Source organism: Heterocephalus glaber, unplaced genomic scaffold (genome assembly GCF_053883595.1).
Source record: "Heterocephalus glaber isolate CG9 unplaced genomic scaffold, H.glaber_assembly_v1.0 deba00000621, whole genome shotgun sequence".
NCBI classification, from domain to species: Eukaryota; Metazoa; Chordata; class Mammalia; order Rodentia; family Bathyergidae; genus Heterocephalus; species Heterocephalus glaber.
In genome coordinates, this window is record NW_028258153.1 from 11,654,910 (window position 1) to 11,673,596 (window position 18,687).

The 18,687-nt window shown below is 34.3% G+C and overlaps 1 protein-coding gene across 10 annotated transcripts in view; it reads right to left on the reverse strand.

Moving 5' to 3' along the window:
* The window catches only part of Spag16 (sperm associated antigen 16), a 773,985-nt gene that overhangs the window by 587,585 nt on the left and 167,713 nt on the right, over nt 1-18,687 (reverse strand). Inside the window, exons 10-11 of one of the 10 annotated variants that reach the window (XR_002397077.2) lie at nt 11,639-11,781; nt 10,393-10,642 (exon numbers count right to left, since the gene is read on the reverse strand). The exons of the other annotated variants lie outside the window; for them this stretch is intronic. The gene's annotated coding sequence lies outside the window, so the exon portion shown is untranslated. The remainder of the gene's footprint in view (nt 1-10,392; nt 10,643-11,638; nt 11,782-18,687) is intronic. 10 annotated transcript variants of the gene reach the window in all.

Genomic DNA, 18,687 nt, shown 5'->3' on the forward strand with positions numbered 1-18,687 from the left:
ACTAATATAAATTTGTTTCAGTTTATTTTTAAGCTATCACTGAGCCATTTTTTGACCCATATAAAATTAGGATGGAGGAAAAAAGACTAACAAAAATTAAATCCACACCCATAAACTATTATTTGGAAACTCCACAACTGCATCCCATTTTTAAAGTATATTTCTAGAATACTGCTTATTTGTGCCATTAATAAAACAGATAAAATATTTGTTTGACAAATATATGAAAAAGTGTTCAACATCACTTGTCATTCGAGAGATGCAGATGAAAACAACACTGAGATTCCACCTCACCCCACAAAGAATGGCTGCTATCAAGAAATCAACAAATAACAAATGCTCGCAGGGGTGTGGGGAGAAAGGAACCCTTCTCCATTGTTGGTGGGAGTGTGGACTGGTGCAACCACTCTGGAAGTCAGTATGGAGGACCTCAAAGAACTAGGACTAGAGGTCCCATTTGACCCAGCTATTCCACTGCTGGGGATCTTCCCCAAAGAATTAAAAGAATCATACCACAGTGATATATGTGCACCCATGTTCATAGCGGCACAGTTTGTAATAGCTAAAGCTTGGAAGCAGCCCAAGTGCCCATCAAATGGAAACTGGATAAAGAAAATGTGGTTTTTTTATAAAATGGAGTACTACTCAGCCATAAAGAATGAAAACCTAGAGTCATTTATAGCTAAATAGATGCATATCGAGGCCATACTCTTAAGTGAAATAAATAGGACACACACGTGTGTATCCCAAATAGTTTCTCTAGTGTGAGAAACTGATAGTGTAAACAAGGGTTAAAATGATTAAAATGAATAATTGATAATTTGAAATAGGAAAAAAGGTCCAAAGACGAAGGAGTGAAGGGAGCGGAAGGGAAAAAGAAAAGAGGGAAAGGAAAAACTATAAGAAAAGAAAAAAAAATGGCAATGAAATCTATGTAAATAGGGAAGGGCAGAGGGGGTGAAGGACACACAGGTAATAGGGAAAAAAATAAGAACCAAGATATATCATGTACAGGTACAAACATCCAATGATAAATGTAAATGAATTGTATACCTAAAATGTACCAATAAAAGAACTAAAAAAAAAAATTGTTTGATTTTAAAACATAGGAAATAATGTTAGACTTATGTTTAATGCCTACATTTTGCATGAAAGGAGTATTATTTTATAAGAAACTGAATACTATTGAAAGCTAACAAAAATTGGCACTTTTTTTAAAAATTAACTTCTAGAGATAAATTATATTTTTACTATCTTGAAAATAATGAATGTTATTTTTAAAATAACTTAGTCAATTTCATCAGCTCTCAAAGTGCAGTCCCCTGACCACAACATCAACATCAGCTGGGACCTTACTTAAAATGTAAATTCTCAAGCTCTACTCTAAGCTTCTAAATCATAAACTCTGGGAATGGGGCTCAACAATCTTTTCTTAACCATCTCACCAGATGATTCTTATGCTTGTTAAAATTTGTGAATCTATCTGCGCAACCCATCATCCAAAGTTTAGCGAACTTAGCTAAAAAATGTATAAAGTATACCTAAAATCATTATTACAACAGGGTATATATTATATATTTACCATATAATCAGAAACTGAAAAATATAAATTTGGCCACTCGATATCTTAATATCTATGGTATTATATATGATGACTTATTGTATCTTTTATTTATCTCAATGAAATATCTTCAAAGAACATAAAAAATAGTACTCAGGAACTCAACTGAAAATAAATGAAGTAACATTTAATATTGTCGACTTATCACTAAACTTGAGAGACCACTCAAGAGCAGAAGTTTCTGTAGTTATACTGAATATTGAAAATAATACTATTTATTTAATAACCTACATATTGGATATCATAGCATTTACAAACAGAAAAACAACGGAGCTCAAGTAGGATAACTGCCTTCACTACCAGTCAGTCAGTGGTGAGATAGAGATTCAGACTACATTTTCCTGTCAACAAAGTCTGAGTTGTTTCTTTGTTCTACAGCTCCAGAAACTATCAGTATTCTTACATCTCCTAATGACCCCTATTAATAAGATCCACTAGTGAATGACCTGTCTTTCTTTCCAATTTAAAAGAATGATTTGGCTTCTCTAGTTGAAAGTAAAATATTTAAAAGTTCCTGCTATTGTTGAAAGGAATTCCATATCCATTTTGAGCCTTCACCAACTGGGAAATTAAACTTGAAAAGGGGTTGGGATAGAAGAGGAAGTAAAAGAGAGATGAACACAATGAGGCTGCAAGCCACTTTCCTTCCACACTGGCACTCTTGAAGACTTATTTATCTCTTCCATTTTATAGATGGGCAAATTTGGCTACAATAATTTAAACCTTTCCAATGATATGGATTTTTTAGGTTAAGAGCATCAGATTAAAATCCAAGTTTCTTTGATTCCAATCTCCTTTTCATTTTACTGTATCTTTTCTAGCTCCTGTATCAAGGCCTATTGTTTGTACACCTTAAAATATAATGAGCTTTTAAGCAGAAAAGAACAAAGATGATGAATCATTTTTTCTTCATGATGTAGTAATCTTGTGGAACTCTACCACTGAGTAATACATCTTGTCTACATTTTAATTTTTATTTTCAAATTATAATTATAGCTCTTTCTGACCTTTCCTTGATCTCCCTTTCCTGATATTTCCCAACAGATATAGGCCAGATAATCAGACAGCCAGATCTATTAAGATTATTACCTTAACTATGCCAATAAAGTTCTGTATTCGGACTTTCTACACAGGAGCAGAATGATTTTCAGTGCAGAACTTTGTCTCAGGTAAGATCTGCACAGTTTGCTTTCCTTGGCGTATAAGAATATGTTTCTGGTAACTGAAGTCTCCAAGAGACTCAAAATGAGTTGTGGAACTGTTTTATTTATTTGGGAAAAAGTAAAATATTGCATATTACCTGCTTCCAAATTAATTGTAAATGGATTACAGTTTAATGTCTAAAATGTCATAAAAGAGCATAAAAAATACAGAATACTTTATACAATCTTTTAGAATACTGAAGCCCTTTCTAAGCATAATATTAAGAAATCAGCATGAGGTTATAACTGATTACATAATGTTTTAAACTTCTGAGATAAAGTCAAAGAAAACACTAAGGAAAGTGTGGGTATGTAACAATAAGAATTATTATTATTATTATTATTATTATTATTGAATTAGTCTACACTAAAAATGTTTTTTAAATCAAGCATTAAAAAATAAACCTTTTATAAGAAAAATGGTCCAGGGTATATAGATACATAAGTCACCTATAAAGTAGTAAACAAACATGGAAAAGATTGTCTCACTAGTAAATAAATGTAAACTAAAATAACAAATGAAAAATTATTCATTTGAAAATTGTCACACTATTAGAAATGAGAAAATTGATGATGTATGGTACTCCCTTGCACCAGTGGTAGCAATACAAACTGAAACAAACATTCTAGAAAGAACTGGCAATATGTATCAAGCATATTTAAAAGAACCAAATACTTCCTATCAGTAAGTCCATTTCTAAAAATGTATTCTAAAAAATTTTCAGGCAATGAGCTAAGTCATTTATTGACCATTACTTATAATAGATAAATACTAGAAACACCTAAATTGCATAAATTAAATAACTATTTAATTAGATTAGAGAATATTATATATAAGGGGATGGAATGCAACTTAGCTATTATTAACTATATTCATGAAGAATACTTATAGGGATAGAAAAATACCCAAAAAATACAAGGCACATATGCATGATTTATTTACATATGTGCAAAAAAGTACAATTGTGTAACACATGATATGAGCCAACTGCACACTGAATATACAACAGTGGTCTCATAAAATTATAACAGAGACAATATGTCCTATCATCTAAATAATATAGTAGACATTGCAGTGTTGTATTAAAACATATTACTTAGGTGTTTGTGGTAATGCTGTTGTAAAGAAACCTACTGTGTTGCCAATTGTCTAAAAGTATAGCATGTACAATTACATACACTACATAATACTTGAAAGTAGTAATAAATGACTTGCTGGTTTATGTATTTGTTATACTGTGCCTTTTAGAGTGGTTTCCTTCTACTAATAAAAAATTTTACTTCAAAACAGCATTCCATATAAAGCATAAAACAGCAGCCTCAAATATTTCAGATTTACCTAATGTCTTGATTGCATCAAGAGGCCATATGGCGCAATTGATTTATTCTCTTATTTTGTGTCAGTACACACTGTAATATTCTCACAAGGATGAAACTGCCTGAGGATGTGTCTCTCAGATTGTGTCCCTGTCATCAAGTAGCACATGCCAATATGTCAGAATATTAATAGTAAGTAACTCTGAGTGCCTTTTATGTTCATTTCTGCATTTTTAAATTTTTCTGAAGAATTAAAATTATTTTTAACATTTGGAAAAGCATGGTATTTAATATATATATATATATGTTGCAAAAAGAAAATATTTAAAGAACATATGCAAAGTAACTTATCAGTTTATCCATTTAACATTATCTTCATTTTAGCATAAACAGTCTTTACCACTTCATTAACAATCAAGTTCTTGACCACACAATTTTGAACTCTAATCAGAACTTTTTCTCATATATTATAAAATCTACATGGGGAAGCAATCAGATATTTCCAATTGCATGTTCCAGTGATGGTTCATAATTATCTGAGATAATTATACACGAATTCTAATTTTATTAGCTAATAAAAATAAACATATGAATTAAAAGAATCAAGATAACATTCAATTTTACAAATCTCTTTCCTACTAGATAAGAATAAGCTTATACTCAGGGCCAGGGATTTAGCTCAGTGGTTTCACTGTCTGTCTCGCAGGCACAAGGTTTGGAGTTCAATCCCCAGTACCAAAAAGAAAAAAGAATAAGCTTATACTCCGACTAATGTCAAAGCCCAGCAAGTGGCGCTGCCATTTCCATCAAGTGAGATCAGTTTGGCACTGGAAATTTTAGTAGTATGAGGGCTTTCCACCGTGTCGATGATCTGCCCTCTCGAACCCAGGTGTGGTGTGGCGTGGCTATGTGATTTACTTCCTGACCAGTGAAATGTGAGCACAAGCAAGAGAAGGCACTTCTGGGAGAAAGCTGCAAGTGCCAGCACATGTCCTGCCACTCCTGTCTATCCTCTCCTACTTTGAAAGCATGTGTCAAGCCCGCCTTCATCAGCCTAAGTCCCCATGATCATGAGGAATAGAGCTCCTTTGCTGACTCATGTCAGCCATGTAGTGTGTGAAAGAAATGTTTTGAGATATTTGAGTTATGTTTTTATGCAATCACCAAAATTTCAAACTGGTGCAGGCAAGACCGCACATATTAAGAAGTCTGTTTTCTTCCTATTTCGCATTATCTTTTATACCTTTTAGTCCTTATTTACACGTTCAGTTTCTCACACCAGAGAAACTATTCGGTATTTACAGGTGTGTGTCCTATTTATTTCACTTAAGAGTATCTAAAAGGTATAATAGATAATGTGAAATAGGAAGAAAAGGGGCAAAGGGGAAGGGGAAGTGGGAAGGGTAGGGGAAAGGAAAGAAGGGAATGGAATTAATATGAGAAAATGACAAAATGGAAACAAAGTCTTTGTAAATAGGGAGGGATGGAGGGGTTGAAGGGAGGGCAGGGGAAGAGGGAAAAATAAGAACCAAGAGAGATTATTTAAAGGTGCAAATTTCCAATGATGGATGTCATTATATTGTATATCTAAAATGTACTAATATAATTAACTTAAACACAATAAAAAAAAAAAAGAAAAAGAAATGATTAAAAAAAAAGTCTGGGGCCAAGGATTTAGCTCAGTGGTTTCGCCGCCTGCTATGCAAGCGCAAGGACCCAAGTTCGATCCCTGGTACCAAAAATAAATAAATAAATAAATAAAAAGTCTGATCAGGTTTCATATTCTTCTCATTGCCAAGTCAAGATATCCTATCACAAAGTACACATTTCAATGATGTTCTGATGCCCACCCCACTTACAAAAATCACCACAATGGAATCTACAGTAAACTTATCTACAAAGCAAAGAATCACGTCAGTATGCTTCCCATGAACAGACCATTCCTGAGAAACAAAAATAATGATCTGATGCATTTGTGTCCCCTTAGCTAAAATTTCCCTTCTGGAAAGGAAAGAAATACCCAATGACTTTCTGTTCACTATGCACATTTGCAAAGGGTAGCCAGCTGGCAGAGTTCCTAGTCCTGGCACAAACAGCACACAGCTGGGTTGCATATCTTTCTATTTCTTTGGAAGCCATCCTGGTGGTTCCTATAATACCCTAGAGGCTAAACAGATGCTAAACAAAATTGAACAGAATCAGGAAGGTCAGGGGTCATTCATGCAGGATCTAGTTATTTCTTATGAATATCTATTAAATATACAGGGACATATTTTGCCAGGAGTTTTAAATTAGGTCAGTTCATTACTGTGCCAAATAATTATAAGAACTTTTTAAAGTTTATTTGAAAACAAAAACTATAAGCAATTGATTGAAAGATGACAAAAATTTCCAATGTAGGGAACATTTATCAGTAAAAGACATGATCTATTTAGGTTTGAAAAGTAAAGAATTCTCCACTAGCAGTTTGTTTTGAAAATTAATGAAGATATTTTAAGCCTTTATTAATTCCCTCATCTAGCAGCATGTAAACTAAAATTGATAGAAGTGGAAATTTCAATGACTTTTAGGTTATATCCCTCTCACTATCATTTTCATTTAAAAGAAACAATTGTGTAATCTCTATGAAGCAGAGACGAAGAATAAGCCTTATAAAGGTTAAATTTGCCTGAAGATATATCAGACCAGCTAGAAATTGCTGAATTGGATGACTTGTCTAGTTGCACCGAATGCCTAATATGCTCTCTAGTTGGCAGGCTTCGAAAATGAAGAATAAGCATACAGTTTTGTAATTCAAATTGCAACATACCTCAGCTATCTTACTCTGACTCTAAGGTTGCTAAATTAATAATTGCAATTTTAAATTGTTCAGCTTTTCATTTTGATAAATGTTATACAATAATTAAATATCTAAAAAGCGTCAATTATATATGACACGCAAAATAACCCTAGATAATAAATTATTACTTTTGTTTAATGATATCATTATCACACAAAAAGTGTTGCAAATCCAAAAGTATTCAAAGGGAGGTAAGCAAAGTGCAAAGAGAGAGAAAAAACTCAAGAAGTTCAGAAAACAGTGCACCATCATAATGATACAAATGACTATTTCTATCAGCGCTTTGCAGTGAAGTAGTGCTAGAAAATGCCTTATACAAAGTTAATCAATGGAGTAACTTTTTAAAATGATGACCCTGTTTTCAATATTTGTATTAAATTAATAATTTATACTTTCACCTATTTGAGTTACAGCATTTCCCTGAGTAATGCTTAATAGTCCTGCCCAACAGATTGGCATCTGTTTGTTTTACATTTTCACTATAAATGTAAGTTTCTGATAACATCTTAGGCAACTGAAGTTTTCACTCTCTCTGTCCACAAAGATTAGCTACTTGTGGCATGATAGCTTATAGCATTATAAAGTTCTACCACAAAATAAACAACTTCCACTCTGAGCTAGTCGAGGTACTTGCTATTAATATAGTCTTTTGCAATATTTATCTTATTTTTGTTAATCCATGCTTTGATGAGCCTTCTTATCTGAATTTTAAATAAAGTTATGGTTGTGACTGTCTAGAGGAGGGGACAGACATTCAAAGGGCAAGCAACAGGAAGAAAATTCAAATGAATTAATTAGTGCACATACGAATTGGTACATTTTTATATATTTAACACAGAGATAAATTTTTCACTTCAACATATATGTATGATCTCCCTCCTTTTTCAGTAAACATATAAATGCCCTGTTCTTAATCATTTTTGATAACAGAGATGATATGAGACAGTAATAATCCTCTTTACTGTAAGTAAAGAAAAAAGAAACATGAAAACTAATTGTAAGACATATAAGCCTCAGTACTGGGCACACAGTTGGGACAGTATTGACTGTAAAGGCTGAAGAATGCATAAATATTGTTCCTAAAGCACCAGTGGCCACTGACTTACAACCAATGGTGGTAATGTAGGGATGTAAGCCCAATGTTAGAAGATATTGTTTTTGTTTCTAAAACTGTCAGATACTCGAGTTTCTCATTGAGTCATTCAACAAATATTTAATGACAGTCCTAATTTAACAAGTGCTACTCCAGAGGAGATCAGGGGCATTCAGGGTGGTGTGGCTACATACTAGCAAGTGCCATTCTAATTCCCTGAAACACACTAGCAAACAAATAGATAAACAAACATCCCATCTCTCATATTGCTTATAACATATTAGGGAGACAGAAAATAAGCAATAAACGTATATGTATAATTTCTACAAAACGTTTGAAAACATTGCTGTGGAAGGAAAGGAAAGGAAAGAGAGAAAGACAAGAGAGATTAGGAATATACTGGGCAGTGGAAGGGTGAGTTGTGGGAGATGGTGCAAAATTTTATAGATGGTGGCCTACGAAGAAGGGCACAATTCAGCAAAGATTTAACAACAGTGATGCAGTTGACCATGATGCTAGTTAGTGAAAGAGCACTTGTGGCAGATGGAAAAGTTAGTTAAAAACCTAAAGAAAGGAGACAATGTTCCAACAAAAAAGGAGGCCAGTGTGACTGGACAAGAATAAAGAGAGGAATACATTTTTAGGCAAATTAGAAAGAATTTTAAATATTGACATCCAATTTTTATTGTAAGTATTTACCACAGAGTACTGTCAATATCGAAAGAGCCAAGCAAATAACATCTATTAACTGCCAATGTTCTATCACTATCCCTGATTTGTAATACATTAAACTTACTAGAAATCCTAAGTGGGATTATTTAAGGCTTTGTCTTAAATAACTGAAGCTTCCTAAGGGTATTCAGATGAATGGATAAGAATAAATGAATCCTTCTTAATCTTAGCTTCCTCCTGCTCCCACTCACAGTGTGGGAATAAAGCAGAAGCTTCTAGAACAGTCAAATGGTTTCTATTAATTCATCCAGGAAAACAGGTATTAATGTACAAACAGTATGATAGATGCCTAGGGATACAAGGACACTGGAGGTATTCACTGATCTAAAAGAGTTTACAAGTGCCTAAAGAGAAACATGCTGTTGAATTATCCTTGGGACTAAAGATGAGACAGTATTTTCATAAATACAAAATACCATTATCTTCATGTTCACAGAGTCCAACAATTAGCCATATGGTTATTAATTTTCCATTAGTAAAAGAAGTATTCATATTTATATTATGGAATTTACAGAGCCCTTTCACATACATTGCTGTACTGACACAGCCAGTGTTTAATTTTAATTAGTTAGACTTAAGACAATAAAATGGCCTTCCTATTAAAGCCAGAGTAACTTCACATAAACTAATTACAAAATTTAAATGCAGTAGTTTGTTATTCTTTAATCTTCTTATGATTACTGATACTCACCCACCTAACATTACCTCCTTCAAATACAATTAGGCAACTTCTCAGGAAGGTTTAGGATGGAATGCCATTCAATTTCAGAAGATCGTGCTGAGGTTCATTTATGGTTGATAGTGTCACGTAGAAATAACTAAATACCACTTGTCCAGTTGAAACCAACTCCATGTTCTATCTGTATGGTTATGTGGGCTCTGATTTATGTAAATAAATGCTTATTTGCTTTTGACTAGAGGAATACCACATCCTTATAGAAAATCCATTACTTTTTTAGAAGCGGTTTTTGATAGCAAGGGGTAAGCTGCATGATACACTTAATATCTGCACTGCATGATAGTTGCCATTTATTCATTTGGTGTGCATGGGTCACAATCAACATTGTTAAGCAATCAAACTCCAAGGTTTTTAACGCTTTTTCAATATTTCATTTATGACAGATGTTCTAATGTTAGTTGAAAATTTTGCCAGTCTAGGCATTGACACTAAATTTAGTTTAGTCATCAGAAGTATACATGCTCATACACATACATATACATGTACATACACCTGTACATATGCATATCTATATCCATATTTGCTCCTTAAACACTGAATTTCTCAAATCTGTAATTGACCATCTTGCCCTAATGTATATTTGTTGGCTTCATCTAACTCTACCTAGATCTTCTCTATGTATCTCACTAGCACTAAACATGTTTTTCCCAGCCAAAAGCTTTTTCTGTGTGGTCCAAGTGTTGGGATAGGGCCCCAGCATTAAAAGGGTGCCTAATGGCCTGAGAAAAAGGCTTAGGCAAGAGCCCTCATATAAGGAAATACAGAGAGGGTTCTGGAAGGGCCTGTGGGTTCCTCAGCCTGCAGACATTAGTCAGGTAGTCTGCTATCATGAAAAATTTATCTCCTCACCTAAGAGTTGCAGGGATGGAAGTCTGTGTAGACAGAGCCCAGAGCATAAAGATACAAAAAGGCTGTATTCACGTTCTCCTCCAGGACTATGTTGGCTTTCAAGGCAGCCAGGGTTTACTCCATTCATCTTGAGATACTTTTTGCATATCCTGGGACAAGGTCTTATCATTGTGCTGCTTTTGAATCTTCAATGGAGGCTCAGCATGTTCTTGTGCTTCTCTTTGGCCAAATCAGGGAAGTGGCCCACACCCTGCAGAGATACATCATTGTGGTTGACAGATGGGTAAGGAGTCCTGCAGATTCACATTGACCAAATTTTGATGGTGACATCTACATCCATAGAATAATTCTGATTGGTCTGGGAGTACAAGGTTGCTTATTAATAAGGGGTTAACCCATAAAAGTGGGGTTAGCTGATCCTGGAAATAGGAAATAGAGAAAAATATAGCAGAGACTGGAGCAGTCAGAGGTTGGAGGAGAAAAGGTCTCCAGGTGTGTTTGGTTCAAACACTGCTGAAGCAAGAGACAGATCAGAAGAACCCCTGGACATGCTGCCTTTTTTGGAAAAACTTCACTCAAATCAGTTCTACTTTTTACATTCATGATCATGAGTAATGGCACTTGCTAGCCATCATTTTAATCTTTCTAACCTACAATTTTAGCATCCCTCCCTCTCTCTGCATTCACACTTTTTGATTACAGGTTGTTATTGTTTTCCACAAGATATTGCTGAAGTTTCTGTCGTGTCTTCCTCACACAAAATGACATTAAAAGATATATGTAACCATAGATCATATCTCTATGTTGCCAGCAATGACTCTCTATTGTCCACAGGGTAAAGTTTAAATTTTTAAGATTGGTCAATCAATAAGGCCATCCATGGAGGATGATTCAAACCTATCTCTCTAATGTCATCTTAATCTGCTTTCCCAAATACGTACCCTGCTCTAAGACATGCCACATTTCCTCTTCTTTTATGCCATATCTCTTATTAGTGTGGAACTGATAGAAGATGCTGGGATCTTTTGACCCAGAGAAAGTAGAACTGAGACCGGGTCAAATATCACAAGGACACAATACTTGTGTTATTGGGAGAGGGGTGTCAGTTCAGCTAAACTGGGACTTCAGCTAAAAGGAGTCAGCAACAGTTGTGGGGGGGGGGGCGGAGAGCTGCTTGCAGAACAAAGAGAATAGCATATTTTTATAAATATACAGGAGTGGGATAAAGGGGATAATTTCCACTAACCAGGGAAAAGTTTCCAGATATGTCCTAGAGACTTGAATTTTCATGTAGTTGGCACCGTAATCCTGTGTAAAACATCCCACGCTTTTGGGTATGGATTCTATGATAAGGCCAAAGAACTTTAGATACTTGGGTTGCTGTGACTGCTAAAGAAGCACAAAAAGTAAGGGCAGAAAAGAAGGGAAAGAAAGGGAAAAAAATACCAGTTTCAATGGACAACAGGCCAAATTAACCCCATATTACAGTATTGGATAACATATTCTTAAGTGATCAACATATCTATGTTCAGAGCTGAGTAGAATCTGACACAAGGGTTAAGACAACAAAGGGGACAGACACAATATGAACATAGAGATGCCAAACTTTGATGCCATTTTAGTCATCAGACATCTGCAAGTGCAAATGAAGAGTCACTAGTGTAACAAAAGCTCCCTCCTTGTCCCTGGGAATAGCTAGCCAGCTGTTATCAGACCCCCACACACATCAGGGCATCATCTACAGCAAAGCTAATAGCACACTAAGAATGTTATTACTCAGTTTGGGACTGCCACAATTAGTGATTCTTAAGTTGACTACAAGCAAGTGAACCTAAATGATCATTTAGGTACAGTATTTCATTGAAAGAACATTTTATTTCATGCAAATGTTCTGCCTCTGTGGTTTTATCAGGGTCTCATAATGATTCTGTTGAAAGAACATAAGGGTACAGAAACAACATGCCATGCTACAGTGTATGAAAATTTACTGTGCCCAGGGGTTCATGTTGTCATTGCAGGCTTTTGCCCCACTTTAGCAGTCCATCTCAAAACTGTTTTCTACAAACCATCATGACTGTGCCATTATATAGTCTCTCCAATCAACTACGAACTACCAGAAAACAAGGATAGCATATTTCTCACTTTTATCTCTCCAGTATTCTTTCACATGATAGTTATTTTATAAATACCTATTTAGCGAACAAATGGCCCTCCCCCAAGTCAATGTGTTATTTATATTTTATTCATGGAACAGAGTCAACATATTCCTCTGAAGTAGAAATGAATAAAAATAACATGATTTATATTTTTGTACATGGACTTACATAGAAATTACATTTCCTTAATTCAGTCACTAAGTGGTAAATCCTATAAGAGACTGGCTGGAGACACTATTCAATTTTGTACTGTAAAATGCTAATAAGTGTTAAAGATTTAGTGGCCCTAAAATGGCACATTCTGATTTATTATGGGTAACTGTACTACTATGTAAATATGAATTTAACCTGCCACATTTGTATTTTAGTAACACTTTTCAGAGACTCTGATTCAAGTTCTACCTTTTGGCTTATATCCATGTACAAATATATCAAATTTACTATGCATTCACTACAAAATCAAGGATTATAAAATAACAATTCAAGAATATCAGCATTTCAATTATGACAAACATCTGTCTTATGGTCAAAATTAGCTAAAACCTTTGCCAAAGTATTGCTTCATTTCTATTTGTGGCTCTCTGCAATATTAGCAAGTATGTACATGAGTGAATCACATTTATCTAGAGCCAGGTGATTTTCATCCAGAGAGACAACTGAGAAGAAGAAGGGACCATGTTATGGATCTACCTTGGTATAATGACATTAGCTTTTTTCTAGGGTTACAGAGCAATTAATTGCAGTCTTTGCATACAAACAACATACTTTAATCTAAAGAAGAATTTGGACTCTTGGAAAATCAAAACTTGGTACTTCAGGCATCTTCGGAGAGAAAGAAAGAGATGGAATTAAGAAAAGCAAATTCAAATGAAAACAAACTCAGAGTAAATGCAGGTAAATGTGAAAACTGAAAGGTGAGTGGCAAAAGACCATGAAGGAGTGACAAGATCACATTTTAACAATTAGATTTTTATAGGGTACACTAAAATCTCTGAGCAAGAAGATTCCAGAAAATGGATTATGTTTTTCAACAAAAACATACTATTTTAAAATTTCAATATGGGATAAATTTTACCAATAATTATAAAAGTTTACTTATAAATATTTTTCCTAAAAGCAAAAAAAAAAAATGCCTGGAGGTGAGCTTGATATTTGGAATTAATTTTCACCTTAAGATTTGGTCACAGTCAGATGATTCTGGTAGAGAATACTGGGTTGAAATAAAAAAAAGACCAACATTGGAGCTAAAACTAAGCCAAGAGATAGGCTCTGATAAATACTCCAGGCAATAAGTTGCAAGTCTGAGGACTATATCCAGGGAACGAGAGTGATTTAGCAATAGATTTGACCTACTAGAGTTAAAAGGGAGACTTAAATCATCTCAGTCACTAATTGGATTAAAACAACTTGGAATCAATAGTGCTTCCAACATAGTTGTTTATAAATTCTCAGTATAAGTCTTCTTTAGAAGAAAATATCACTTTTAGAACTCAAATTAGTCTTGCACTTCTGAAAAAAATGTTATCTGACACTCAGCAATCACAAACAAAACAGAAACAGGCACATGAAATGTAAGACAAAGTTACTAAAACCCAAGAGAAATTATCAATATCAGAACTTTGTCCACAGGTAGTACAGATGATGAAAAAAATCAGACTCTGTGAACTGAAAAATTGAGCCAAAGAAAACAACCTGATGGACATAAGGAATGGCTGGAAAATATAGAAAATAATTTAAGATGCAAATAAAATAAAGTTGAGAAGTCTGTAAAAAATACATAGGAATCCCAATTATGAACAGAAAGAAAATGAAGAAGAAACAATATTTGAGAAGGTAATGGCTGAGAATTTTCCAAATTGATAAATGACATCAATGGAAATTTTAAAAATATGACAAACCACATGCAGTATATATAAAGAGAAAATAACACTTAGGTCTATCATACTGTTATTGCTGAAAATCAAAGATAAGGAGAATAAAAGCAGCTAGAGAGAAATATGGACACAGTACATTCAGAGGAATACTACCAATGACACACAACTTAACAGAACAAGGGAAGCCAGAAGATGATGAAACAATACTGAAGGAAAATACTTCTGAACCAAAAACTGTGTTCTCCATGAAAATGTATTGCAAAGCTGGAGATCTAAAAAAAAAAAAGCATTTTCCACAAAATGCACTAGAGAAAGTGTTATGAGTTAGGCAGAAATTTTTTAAACCATCATTTAGAAGTAAATTATCTCACTTGGATATTCTGGAATATACAATGTAATAATGAGAAATAATGGGTAAATATGTGAATATATCTAAAAAACCAACTGTTTTTATAATAATACTGAAGTATTATGGAGTTTAAATTATATACAAATGAAAATATATGAGAATGACAGAATAACAGAAAGGGCACAAATAACATTCTAAGATCCTAGGAGGAAATAAAAGTGCTAATTTGCATTAGGATGTGATAAGCAAATGATCCAGGAGTAATCTCCCATGTGTCTATTAAGTAATGAAAGCACAGAAAAAAATGGAGTATTATTTGCAATAATAATTTTTTTTTTAAAAAAAAGAGGATATAAAGAAGGTAAAAATAAAATTTAGCTCAATATATCATCTAGTTATATGGAATGTAAGTAGAATAAATGTTCTCATCAAATAATTGGGCTGTTAATCAGAATTAATAATTTAAACCTAGGGGCATGTAGAACTTAACCATTTCATTTCGGGGCTTGGGTACTGGTTCTATCATCAGTCAATGCTTACTACAGAAACAGATTTAATGCAAGATATATAAATATAGAAGGATTTACAAAATAGGCTTGCATTCCAAGACATGCTTGCAATAGCCGCCCACAGAGTCAGGTGTGGAAGAGTGCAAAAGGGTTGCCTGTGCTCCGGAGATCCAAAGGACCCAGTTGAAACCCTGGAGCTCAATGTAGTGTCCCATGCGTGTCCATATCAAGAGGCTAAAAGATCTGCGATGGGACACTAAAGTGTCCGTGCTAGAGGCTGACGAGTATGTGCTGGAAGCCAGGAGACAACATCCAAGGTGAAGGGGAAGACTCGAGCTCCTCTGAAGAAATAGAAGCCAGACTTCCTTCATTTCCTTTTTATTACATTCAGACTACAGGCCTATTGCTTGGTGCCACTCAAACCCAGGATGGGTCTTCTGTCTTCTCTCTCTTCAGCCACACCCAGAACTGTGATGATCCATTTTAGTTGGGCGTTTTTTACTCAAGTTGACACAGTTAACTATTTTAACTATAGGTGTGTCTTACAAAAGTGACTACAAAAGGTGAACTAACTCCTAGAGTTAAGTTTATGAGAAAAAACGATCATATCTGAGGGCAGCAACAGATCTTGAGGTGCAGCCCAAATCTCTTGCTAATAAGCAATCTCAGGCTGCCCAAGAAGTCAGTCCTAAGTGTCATAATTAGCCCCTTGATAAGAAATAACTTTAGTTCTTAGAAAAAAAATTGATCCGGTACAAAGAAGAAGAAGTAAATGCAACCTATGAAATTAATTTTAGGGTTATTTTTTCAAGATGATTCTAAAGACAGTGTCAGTTTCAATTTGACTGTGTTAAATATATATGAAAAAAGATATAAATACAAAGACAGAGAAAATACAATTTTGATATCAAGATTAAATTACAAATACAAGTAAGTACTTTAAAACATAAATGAAATAAAATACATTAAAAATCAAATGGCAAAAGTAATATTTAGAATGTTTCTGTTTTAGGATTTTAGAATAAAATGTATACTGTTTTCTTAAAATAATATAATGAACATTTTGTTAACATCAAAAAGATAAACCATTGAAATTAACACAGAAAATTCTGCACTTTCTATTCCATGAAACTACTATAATTTTCATGGTAAGAGAGAAAAAGCTGTCAAAACTAAGCCCTGACCTCAGGTTCTCCACAGGTCATTTAAACCAAGGATTCCAAGGATTCCAAGACATGTACAGTATTTTAATACTAAAATATTAGAGGTTACAGTAGAGTTAGGGAGAGGAATACACAGAAAGACCAAGGAAGAGAGAAATAAAAGGAGGAAGGGAAAGAGATGTGGAAAGAGGATGAGAATGAATTTTAAATTCTGTCAGCAATACTTCATCTCATTTTTTTAAGTACAGAAGCTCATCTGCTTCCCTTAGAATGTTTTGGACACAACTGCAAACAATATACAATCTAGCTGTATGATTTCAATGACGTTTCCCCTGATACGTTTATACTCTTCCCACAAAACCAGTTAACTGTCATCATAATTTCTCATTTCATTAATATTACAAATCCTGAAAACATCATTACACTGATGTAATTGGAAAAGCTAAGGATTCTCATTTTTCTTTTCAATGTATCCAAGGTTAGTGTTAAACATTCAGTGTAGTAATTTATTATTATTATAATATGCTAAAAATATGCTGTCACTGAGAAATTGTACTTTTGGAATCAGCTCTGATTTCAAATCCCAGCTCTCTAATTTAATATCTCCTTATATTTATCACCTCAAAAATCACTTAGTATTATGATCTACACAATATGAGACATTGGAGATAAAGCAATGAGAAAAAGAGGTAGACTTCTTGCTTTTTCCACATTAAGAACAGGAAACAAGCATTGATCATGAGTGATGAGGCAATGTTCTAAGAAGAAAAGATAAGTTCTTAGGTTCAGTGAGAAAGAGAATATGAAAGGAACCTGACCTAGAATGAATGGTCGAGTAAAACTCAAAAAAGTGAAGCTTAAGCTGCTATCTGAAGGACATATAGGAATTAGTGAGTTTGAAATTCATTAATTCAAAATTATTGTAGACAAGTGAGTTAATTAGATATCTTGTAGGCAGTTTACAGGGCCCTGCCTGGGAGGAGTCAAGGTGGAGGACGATCAAGACACATTCACTGAAGGCCAGCATTGTAAAAGAAGAGAAACTAGCACACCTGCTTGTGTCCCCTAAGGATAAAGAGCAGTGATTGATATTCTAAATAGGTATAAATTACCATGGTGAGGGACCAAGATCTTACCCAGCCCTTCCAGGAAAGATCTCTCACCAAAAAACCCCTGCATGCCACTTGCTTCGGCATCGGATCCACATTTAATCAATATTACCTAAGCGACTATACTTTTCATAATCTTATTGGTTGATCATAGTTTTGTCCATCTTGTCATTTCTCATTTGATCAATATTACCTAAATGACTGTACTTGCAATCTCACTAGGTGACTATGGTTTTGTCCCACCTTGACCCTGCCTCACCTCACCTTGTGGCTTTGTCCCATAAAACACCTTTGAGAAGCAGGGTCACTGGCAACCCATTTTCCAGTTCCCCTTCTGTCTCTCTTAGACAGAGGCTTTCTCTCAATAAATTTTTCCTCTTAACCTTTGTTGTTCCTACATAGAATTCATTCTTTAATTTTAGAGAACACAAATTCACATTTCAGATATCTAGCAGGTTTGGGAGTTGCATCTATTTCCCCTATATCAAAATGATCTCTTCAAAAGAAAACTCAAATGCCGGTATTTTGATGGTATATTTTTAATGTTCTGCTATTAACAATAGAAACATGATTACAAGGAGAAGAAATTTTATTAATGTAGTTAATATACTACATCATCTTTCAATAGCAGAAGATTTTAAATTCTGTTTGAGCATATGTAAAGACCCAGCCCCAAGAGAGGGTTCAAGACACCAGAGCACCTGAAGGAAGGACCCTGAAAGCCAATGGAAATTTGATGAAAAATTCACAAAGCTATAGAAAGGCCTTAACTTCTTGGTCCCTATTTACTATGTTAACTATGTTTGTTTTTAACAACAAGGGGAAATCACTGAAAGATGTGTTACAAAGTTTTGTTTGGATAAGATCTTTCTATTTCTGGAGAAGGGGAGAAGGTAAACATTGTAAGAGAAGGTGATTTGAGTAGAATTATAGCAGTAGAGAGGGGAAGACAGACTAATGAGTTGAAAAAAGAAAATGAAAGAAAAATTGAAAATATTGTGAAAAGTTTGTGGTAGGAAGAAAGATACAGAGGAGTGTGAAGGTGGTTTTGGGTTTTCTGATGTACTTAACAGGATGGATGATTATGTCAGTCACGGAAATAGGTACCAAGCCAGGGAGACAGCGTGGGTTCATA